Source organism: Pteropus medius, unplaced genomic scaffold, assembly GCF_902729225.1.
Source record: "Pteropus medius unplaced genomic scaffold, Ma_sr-lr_union100, whole genome shotgun sequence".
NCBI lineage: Eukaryota > Metazoa > Chordata > Mammalia > Chiroptera > Pteropodidae > Pteropus > Pteropus medius.
Genome location: NW_024356335.1, coordinates 3,115,761 through 3,126,693, shown reverse-complemented (window position 1 = coordinate 3,126,693; position 10,933 = coordinate 3,115,761).

The window sequence follows — 10,933 nt, the reverse complement described above, 5'->3', positions numbered from 1 at the left end:
ACCGTCCGCTCCTGGGCCTGAGCGGCGGTCCGCCCAGCCAATCGGCGCACGACTCCCGAGCAGTCCTCCCAATCAGCTCATTGCAAAGGCGGAGACACGCAAATCGGCCGGCTGGGCGCGCCAGTGCGCAGCCGCTGCAGCAGTGGTCCTCCCTAGACTCGGCCTCTGTTCCAGCCCGCAGACACCCTCAGCCAGCAAGGATGCTCTGCTGCCCGCACACCCCCATCGGCGCCCCGCCACGCCCATCCCCTTCCTAGAAATAGCTGCGCATCTCATTCCGCATACATCCTTGCAGGCCTCCTACAATCTCCCCTTAAAATTCCTACCTAAGATTTACCGTTTTCAACAAAAAATGGTTTTGTGAGAGACATCACTATAATGCCCATTCTTTACAACTCAGAGGTAGGCACAGAATACAGAAAGTCAGAGCCATAAGAAGCCTTAAAGAACCTTGGGTCCAACCCACTTATTTTACACTGGTCAGAATTAGGCCCCACAAGGTGAAGGGACTTGTTCAAGACCACACAGATGCAAAGCTGGGAAATGAGCCTGTCTCCTGTCTCCCTGCTCCCAGATTCTTTACTCTGTGCCAAGCAGGATGAGGTGAGCAGAGAAGTTAAGTTATTTGATTAAAGTCACAGAGATAATAAGTTCCAATCGAAGCCAGGTCTGTGAAGCCTTGGAAATCCGGAACCACAAAAAACTCTTCTGCCTCTCACAGAAGGGAGGCCCTATGTCTTGCCTTACTCTGAATGATTGTGGGGCACGTAGACAAGTAGAACATCACTGGCGACAATTTTCAGATTCCTTTTGCATTAACATTAGAGTATAAACATATTTGGTTACTGTGCTTCCCAAAGCTTATTGAAGAAAAAAAGAGAAACAAACAAAAAGAAAAGAAATAGTCAATGGAAATTAAACCATTTCTAAGTCTTCAGAGATCTCTCTTCAGAGGGAAATTTCTGCCATTTTGCATTAAGAAGACTAATCGTCGAAGAAGATACTTAACTATTTTACTTAAAGAGAACAAGAGACAGTGTAATGCAGGGATTCTGCTCAGAGTCTGTAGATTCAGAAATGCACAGGGTGAGGGTAGAGTGCAAAAACTGGGGAGACCTGAGTCTAAACTTGGGTTGTGCCACCAGAAAGGTGTGTGCAGGTGAGCAAGTGGAAATAACCCAAATCAGTCCATCAACTGATAAAGGAATAAATAAAATGAAGTGCTGATATATGCTACAACATGGATGAACCTTGAAAACATGCTAAGTGAAAGAAGCCAGATCTCATATGATCCCATTTATATAAAATGTTCAGAATAGGCAAATATATAAACATAGAGAGTAGATTGGTAATTGTCTAGGGCTGGGGGATGGGAGAATTGGGGGTACGGGCTAAGACATGCAGAGTTTCTTTTTGAGATAATGAAAATATTCTAAAATTGATTTTAGTGATGACTGCACAACTTGGTGGAGATACCAAAAGCCATTGAATTGTACGCCTTAATGGGTGAATTATATAGTATATGAATTATATGTCAATAAAGCTGTTTTTAAAGTTATAAAGTCTGATCACTCATGTCACTCCCATGCTCCAACATTGTGTAACAGGATGAAGAGATCATCTTAGCTGTAATTACTAGGGATTTGATCGTCCGTTGTGAAAGTGTGATGTGGGCCAGCTCTCAGCAGCATCTCATGTGTTTGAGTCACTCAATGAGGGGAAGGATCTCTTGAACCATAGGAGGAAAAGAAAGTTGGAGAAATCACCAAGGGGGATCCTCCAGGCCGGCTACCTCTGCAGAGACTTGTGCTTCATGGAGAGCCAAGCTTTGGGACAGTTCAAGGAGCTATTTTCATTGCAGATGCTGATCAACAAGGAAGCTGTGGTAGACAGGCTCTAGGCTGGCCCTCATAATCCCCACTTCCCGATGTCCATGGTCTTGTGTGATCCCCTTCCCTGAGTGTGGACGACCTGACTTGCTTCGAACCAGTAGAAGAAGGCAAAGGTTTTAGGGTGTATGTGATTATGTCACATAAGATTGTAACCCATCTTGCTAGAAGACTTTCTCTTGCTGGCTTTGAAGAAGCAAGTTGCCATGTTGTGAGCACTTGGCAAGGAGCCTCTGGCCAAAAGACAGCAAGAAACTGCAGCCCTTAGTCCAGCATCCTGCAGGAACTAAATGATGCCAACAATCACATGAGCTCATGCGTGGATCCTTCTAGAATGTAGCCCTCCTCCAGATCCTAGGGGCATCGGGAGACAGAGGAGAGGACATAGAAAAGAACACCATCATTGGAGTACAGATAGCAGTGGCAATGGTGAGGTGTCCCAAGGGGGAGCAGCAATCAACATGAGGGGCTGGGGGAGACTGGAAGAGCAAGAGTTTATAATAAAGTTTTCAGTTCAGTTAGTTCTTGGAAATGATGCTGGCTTTGCCACTTACCAGCTATGTGGCCTTGGACAAGTGTCCAAACCTCTCTAAGCCTCAGCGTTCTCATTCACAAGAAGGTAATATTCAGAGTACCTACCTTGCAGGGTTCTCCTGAAAAAACTGAGCTGACTTCTAGTGCAGAGGTCCCCAAACCCCGGGTCCACAGACCGGTACCGGTCCATGGCTTGTTAGGAACCGGGTTGCTGAGAAGGAGGTGAGCGGCGGATGAGTGAGCGAAGCTTCATCTGTATTTGCAGGCACATCCCAGCTCCACCTCAGCTCCACTAAGATTATCAGGCATTAGATTCTCATAGGCGTACCAGTCCCTGGTGCCAAAAAGATTGGGGACCGCCGGTGGCCATGAGCATGCACCTTGCAGACCTCCAACTGTTGGGAGCTCATTTGAGCAAGGGCCCAGCTGCTGTATTCTGAAACCCAACAAAGCATTTGCACTGAGGCAACACTACACATGGACTGCACCCAATGCCAGACATGGCAGGGAGTCTAAGGAAGACCTGTCCCTGGGTGACCATGGGACTTCTCTGATGATCTTTTTGGCTCAAGGACTCCCTTAGACAGCATGGTAGTATAGGCCGCTCCTACACACTGCCTGCCCTCTCTCTCCTTCACTGGGGGTCAGACTTGCATCACAGTCTGGTGGCTCCCTCAATCCTTCTCAGCTCCCTGCCCATGTTTTCCTAATGCATGTTTAATCCTGCTTTGGCATCTGCTTCTCAGTGAACCCAGACCGGCACAAGAAGTACCAGGACTGGTCAGGGAAAATAGGTGGTAAGATGCAGATTTAAGACTGGCTCACCCACTGCCCAGCAGGCAAAGAGGCTGCCCTCCTGGTAGAACACAGAACAAGATGGTGGCTCAAATGCTAAAGATTTTACTGGCAGTGACCTGCAACAATATCCCTGTGGAGGAGAATACTGTGATATAATGCCAGAGTTTGAAAAATATAGAGAGAATAATGTCAATGAAGACAGAGGAAGCTAGGTTCCCTGTTACAAAGTTGTACTGCAGAAGGATAATGAGGGCCGGAGGCTGTTAGGGAGCAGTTAATGGCTAAGCGTGAGAACCAGAGAGCTGCAGAGGCAGCTTCATCACCTGTGCCTACGGAAGAACAGACACACTGAGCGGCAGGCTGAAGACCTAATTGTTGGAGTCCGAAGCTCCAGAGATGTCTCAATTCTCAGCCAAGGCAAGTCTGTCGAGGGAAGGTCAAGGCTCTGGTGGGGAAAACCCAAGATTCTAAAATATGGGACGATGACATCTAGATGGATGTTCTTGAGGATGTCGGCTCCACAACATGCACCCCGGGCCCCTCCAGGCTTGCCAAGTTGGCACACCCTTCCTTAGTACAAAATGGAGCCACCATCATGCTGGCAGGTGCTACAGAAGCCCCTCCCCACACACAAAAGGTGTCCCCTTCTTCCATGCTCTCCAGGCTGCCAGGGTGGTAACTAGGGTTAAATCCCAGCATAACCCAGCTGGGGATGCACTGGGCCTAATAAGGAAAAAACTAGACTACATACTTGCAGAACGTAAGAATTAGCCAGCATGTACTGGCGGAAGCCAGGGGAGTAACCCCGGGATTGAATTTTGCAGGTGCTCGATCAAGGAAGAGGGGATATAAGACTAGATAAGCGAGGAGTCATTGACTTGGGGACACTTCCTCGGGACATGGGATGTGACTCCCGAGCAAGGCCCCTGGCTACTGGAGTAGCTCTTAGAAGCCTGAAAAGCACAATGGCCGCTTCTCAGAGAAGGAGAAGTGCCTGAGTTGCCCTGGTCGATGGTAGAAGTGGACGTGCTGAAGTGGACATACAGTGGAGCCTCACGATTAGTGGTTTCCCTATTTGCAAATTAGCCTATCGCTAAAATCTATTTGTAATTCAAAAATCAATGCTCACAGCACTTCTGAACTCATTCACAGATAAGCAAAAAATCTAAGTGGCCCGTCAGGCACATTCCCAGCAGAGGTCAAACAAGGTGACACCCTGCCTTCTGTTCAGCTCTCAGACCGTAAACAACTGTCTTGTTTTCAGCCTATTTAGTGCCACATTTTTCACATTTCTGAGCTTTTTTGTTGGTGATTGTTCTGTTTAAATGATGCCCAGTCATAGTGCTGAGATGCTATCTAACGTCCCAGAAGCGCAGGAAGGTTGTGAGGTGCCTTACGGAGAAAGTGCATGTGTTTGGTAAACTTGGTTCAGGCATGAGTTAGAGCACTGTTGCTTGTGAGTTCAACGTTAAGGAATCAACAATATATATTAAATTGTCTTAAAACAGAAGCACACATAAAAAAGGTGGTTTTGATCGGTTCACAAGACTCACAGGAACCTCACCCTGTATGTCCCCTAGGATCAATCGTTCAGTATTTACTAATTTAATTAATGTTGGTAGTGACTTGATAGGGCATAACTACCGCAAATACCAAGAGTCAACTGTACTTCTCATTGGGAGACTCTAAGTAGTAACCTTACTGGCAAGGAATGCTGGGAAGCGTAGCTAGCGCTCCTAAGTGTCCAGACTTTGTGATACATGAGAGAGCTTAGAAGCGGGTGTGGTGCTGAACTGATAACAGACAATCCGGTTAAGTATGTTAAACCATTTAAAAGCTTCAAAAACACGTTAATGGTTGCCCCATGGTTTACGATATACATTGTTAATTAATCAGAGTCTATCTTCAAAGAATATTATATCATTTCATAGTAGTGTAAGGATCTTATTCCCCTGAGGAAACACATAATGTCAGGAGGAAGAAGCTTCTGTTCCTCGGGTTGAGGGGACAGAGAAAAGTAAGGGTTCCGATCACCAATTCCGCTGTGTGGAAGTGGGGTGGATGGTTTTCCCCACACTAGCGGGATAGCCTTCAATTCAACTCAATTCTGACATTACCTACCCAGAGACAGTATCTGATTCCACCGGTTAAGGGCTCAGTCCCAAAGACTGTCCCCCACTTCAGGTGCCAATTGAAAGTACAGGTTGTCACCTGTGCTTCTGACTAGACCGGCTGTAAATCAAAGGTTCCCACAAACCCAAGCAGCTCACAGAACTCAGAAACCCTATTTACTCACTAGGTTATTGGTTTATTACGAAGGATATTAAAGGATATGAATCAACAGCCAGATGAAGAAATACAAAGGGCAAGGTCCCCCCAAAAAGGAGCTTCGATCCTCGTGGAGCTTGGGTTCCATCATGGTGGCATGTGGAAGCATTCCGGTTCACCAACCTGGAAGCTCTCCAAACTTCATCCTTTTCGGGTTTTTAGAGGCTTTGTTGCATAGACATGATTGATTAAATCATTGGCCATTGGCAATCGGTTTGACCTCTAGTCCCTCTCCCCTCCCTGGACATGAGGGGTGGGACTGAACATTTCAACCCTCTATCATGGCTGATTTCCTTAGAAACCAGCACCCCTCCCCCCACCCCCTGCCATCTTTAAGGGATTTCCAAAGGTCACCTCATTAACATAAACTCAGTTGTGGTTAAAACGGACTTGTTATAAATAACAAGACACTCATTTCACCCTTATGGCTCTGAAGTATTTTTCAGGAACTGAGGACAAGTGACCAAATATTATAAGAAAAGATACTTTTATTGCTCTTATAGCTTAGGAAATTCTAAGGTTTTTGGAGCTGAGAGCCGGGAATTGTGGATGAAGACCAAATGTATATGAGAAACATATTTGGTCATCTGAATGACCAAGCATATATTTCTTATAAATCACAATATCACAGAAAGATTCTGGGTTATCAGAACCTAAAAGTTCAGAAAAAAAGCCCAATGAAGCTGATCCACAGAATCATGAGAAAAATGAATTGGTTATTGTTTTAAGGCTCCAAGTTTGGGGACGGTTTGCTGCCTAGTAATATATCACTAATACAAAGATCTTCACACTCTGTGAGCGTTCTGAGAGGTTTATCCATAAATCTCTTCCCAAAGTTCTCTTATGATTGATTATCTTCCAGTCCTTTTCTTTACAAATTCCTGAGCACCTAGTCAAATCATTAGCCAGTGCCCATCAATCTACGTGTATCTGCACTTCTGGTCATCTCTCAGGCCACACAAAATGGACAACCAAATGCATTGCCCACTGGGAGGATTTCTCTTTATGCCGCCTCTCAGAGGCGCTCTTGAATGGGGCTGCGATTTTTCAGCCGTCCATTTCCAGAAGGTGCCAGTATAGGTATAGGTTGAGGCTCAACGTTTGGATTGAGGTAGGGGAGGCAACACAGCGGGAGTCAGTGTTATGGGTATTTGAGCCACCTGTTCCTATAACTTACTGGTGCCTCTGGGCATTATCAGTCTAATCTCTTACATACCATTTCTACTTGATGAAGAATTGCTGCTGCCTGTGCCTCACCTTACGGCTTGATGGATCAGATAATGCTCAGCTCATCATGGGCAGCTCGGTCACACTGTGACTCCATGTTCCAGTAATAGAAAATGGAAATTTCAAAAAATTAGTGGAGATAATAAATAATAGTACCTACCTCACAGAGTTGTTCTGAAGACTTAAGGAAATAATGTATAAATGGTGCTTAATACATTGTCTGTCACCCACTAAATGTTTAAGAAATGGCTGCCATCATTGATTGGTACTATCGGTAGGTAGTAGCTTCCCATGTAGGTCTGCTGAAAATGAATGCGCTAAGCATGTCACATTTTAGCATACCACTTACATCTCATTGAAATGTGATAGGGGAGCCCTCTAACTCTACACATCAGTCTTTTACACTTAGTGTCTGTAAATCAGTGGTAGATTCAGACCCACCCTCCTCGTGTTCCAAAGTCAGGTTTCTAGGTGGACAAGGCTGAGGGCTGACCCCAGCCCCTCATGAAGTCTCCAAGACAATCTGTCCTGGAAGCCAACTGGCTAACCTTCCCTTGATACAAGCCTCACTCTCTGTGGCAATATTCTCTAGGAAAAAGACTTTTCAATTTTGGCATTCCTATCGTAAATGCTCCGTAAGTGTTCACTGAGTTGAGTTCTACTGCTTCCCATGGCCAGAGGGTAAAATCCAAATTTCTTAGCTTGAAATAAAAGTACCTCAACATCTGGCTCGAACCACCCTATCTACCCTCATCTCCTAATTACTAGCATCTATAAAGCATTTGCTATGTTTCATCTCATTAAATACATGATCTCATTCAATAAACATATCTATAGGTATTAAATATAGAGGCCATTATGTATATATTATATAATGTTGTCTATACATGTGTATACTTTAACCTAAGTGGTCTCATACAACACATGTTCTTTCATAAGTTGCTTTTCCACACTCAACAATATGGCATGGATATTTCTTCATGCCATAAAGATGTATTTACACATTTATATCATCAGTTTAAATGATTCTCTACAATAGCATAGTAGAACCGTACCAGATTTATTGGTGGACATTATGCTGGCTTCCAACTTTTCAATATTATCATTAACACTGGGATGAATAAATTTTTACATCTCCAGTAACTTGTTAGATTATTTCATGAGGTTAAATTCTTAAAAGCAGTACCACTGTATCAAGGGGAATGCACATTTAAAATTTTGTAACATGGAACCCATCTACCCTCCAGAGATGTTAGACCAATTTATATTTCCAACATCACAGTATGAATGTCCCATTTCCCCCACCCGTGTCAATGCTGGGTATTGCCAATTGAATTGGTAGAAAAATGGCCTGTCGTTATTGCTTTGATCACTTTCTATAGAGGTAAAATATCTTCATTATGTACTTATTAGCCTTGAGTATTTCTTCTGTGGATTGCTTCTTTAGTTCCTTCCCCTTTTAAAAATTCTATTTAAAAAACTATTCCTTTTTTTTTTTTTTATCAATTTTAAAAGTTTTCGTTATATGTATTGCAAAGGTTTTTTTTCTAAACTTGTAGTGGTTTTTTTTTTTGGTCGCTGTTCTTTTGCTTTACTAAACATATTCTACATGTGTAAATACCTTAGGATTTCTTCTTTTTGGTCTCATCCTTAAAATGATCTTCCCCACTGCAAAAGCAAATGCCATCACCTCCTTTAAAACAAAACAAAACAAAACAGGTTGTTTCATGGTTTCATTTTTCTACAATTAACTATTTAATTCACCTGAATTTTTTTTCACGGTCTTGCTCCCTCTTCATTTAGCTGGCCTCCTCCCTCAGACTGGCTCTCTCCTGGTGCCGCCTCCCTCCAGCAGGATAAAGGTTCTCAAGGGACCTCAAAACTAGCCCCAGGCCATCTTAGTCCTAAGGCTAAGGTGTCCACTTCCAGGATGTGCCCACTGGCTCCAGCCAGTGAGTGAATGCAGTTTCTATCCAGTGCAGGACTAGCAGCGTCTCAATGCTTTTCCGCAATGCACCACAGACAGACTCATAACAATGTAATCCTTTCCGGAGACGGGAGGAGAGAGTGGTGTCCTGGAATCATAATCAGGCCACCTGAGTTCTGCCATCCAGAACCTGAGAGAGTGGCCATCTCAGTACCAGAACAAATCCCAGGTATGGAATGCCCTGTCCCCGGGTCCTCCGGCCTCGGAGAGTGTTCAGGGTTACCAGGCCCTGTCGCTGGCTCTCTGGGAGGACTCAGTGAGGCTGTGAACCTCGGTCATTTACACAGAGCTTACCCAGAAGGACACTATCCAGTTCCTTTCTTGGCTTAGACCATTATATCCAGATAGCACCTGACAATTTATAAAGGGAAACATTTCTGCAAGTCAAACTATAAGCAGAGAGGTTTTGGTTTACCTTCAGGGTGGAAGTCTCTAGCACTCACAGGGCCTGCAGCGGGTCACCCCCTGACCACAGTCGGATGGGGGTTTCTGGAGGCCCCTTCTGGGGAAAGGGGGACCGTGCAGTGGAGGGAAGGAAGGCAACTCGTAGTTAGGTTATTGAACACCTAATAGCATTCCTATTTCACCACCAGCCTGGCCTGGCTCCAGCGGGCAAGAAGGGGTGAGTGAGGCCAGAATATGGGGAGGCAGATGTGTTGAAAAGGCAAAGGGGAAGTGGTATGATGCCAGCAACTGGCCCCTGTGCCCGCCCTCTGCAAAAATGATACATGCAAGACAGGGACCTCTGCCCAGCTGAGTTAGCACGAGCACCTGTGAGGTTAAGAAAGCCAGAGCATCCCTGGAGAGCAAATGAATCAGTCACACAGGGTGAGGAAGCTCTCAGGGGGAAGAGGTGTGAGGCCTCAGAGAAAATTCAGATGCAAGAGTCCATTCTCAGAGCCTAGATCTCCCAAATTAAAGGTGGCTTTCAAGTCTCACATTAATATTTGGAGAAGTAAGGGAAGAAAGGAGTTGAGGGGTAAAAAACAACAACAACAAAAAAAAAACAAAAAAAACCCTGAAAAACGGCTCCAGGGAGCCAGATGTGTGATGAATAGAACATCTGGCAGAGACAGGCGAGTTGAAATAACAGTCACACAAAAGTAATCTGTTTGCCAAAGAAGTGTTCTTCCAAGTTATGGATTCTACCACCTCAGTTCCAACACGATTCTCTCAGAAACATGTCTCATGATAATATGTAAGCCCTGAAGTGGAAGGTGAGCAGACAAAAAGGAGAAAGATGTTCCCCGTGGCCTAGATTCTATAGAGAAAATAGCCTAGAGTCACATTGAGCCTAGAGAAGCCCCAAGAGAGGGCTGGAGGGAGATGGACTGCAGTCATTGAATATTTAAAGCACATTATGGTCTTGTGGAATGGAACAGAAAGCCAAGGGTCTGACTCCGGGGAGGCAGATATTGGGCTCAGGGAAAGGAAGGACTTTCTGTCAGGCAAAGCTATCAAGGAGGCAAAGTCCCTTGGGAGGCAGCCAGTTTCCACAAGCAAATAGAAACTGGAGCCTACTTACAGATACAACTGTAGCAGTCCCAGTATGAGAAGGCAGGAAGTAGGTAGCCTGGGAGGTCCCTTCCCATTCTTACAAGAGAGTAATAAGGGTCTTTCCTTTCCATGTTGAGCATTCTGGGGAAGGGAGAATTCAAAACGACTTATCCTTTAATTTGCATACTTTAGTGAACATGCACGTGCGTGTGCACACACACGCAGCACCTGCAGGTGGTGCAAGCCAACTTGCAGGATCTATTCTAGCTCAGAGGCTTGGGCCATGCACAGCTACTGCTGACGCCCAGAGGAGTCCCGGGAATGACAACAGGGGCAAATCTTGTGTTGGGGACACAGAGAAGACTGAGTGCCCAAAGGCTGATCAGAATGCCAAGGCTGAGGCCAAAAAGGGGTGAAGAAATGTTTTGAGTGCCAGGACTTCACTGCCTCCGCAGCAAAGCTTGAGGCGGGCTTGTCCACATAGCACAACCACCGGCAACACCTGGCCAGCTGCCCCAAAGGGGAATGTCACTATCCCCTAGAGGCCCAGCCAGACTGATTAGATCCGAGCTCCATTAGGGCAGAGGCAGGAACAAAAGTCCGAGTAAGCAACCTCTTTCACAGACGAGGGGCAGGGGACCTATTTGCTGAGTTGGGGAAGAAAGGGAGGCAG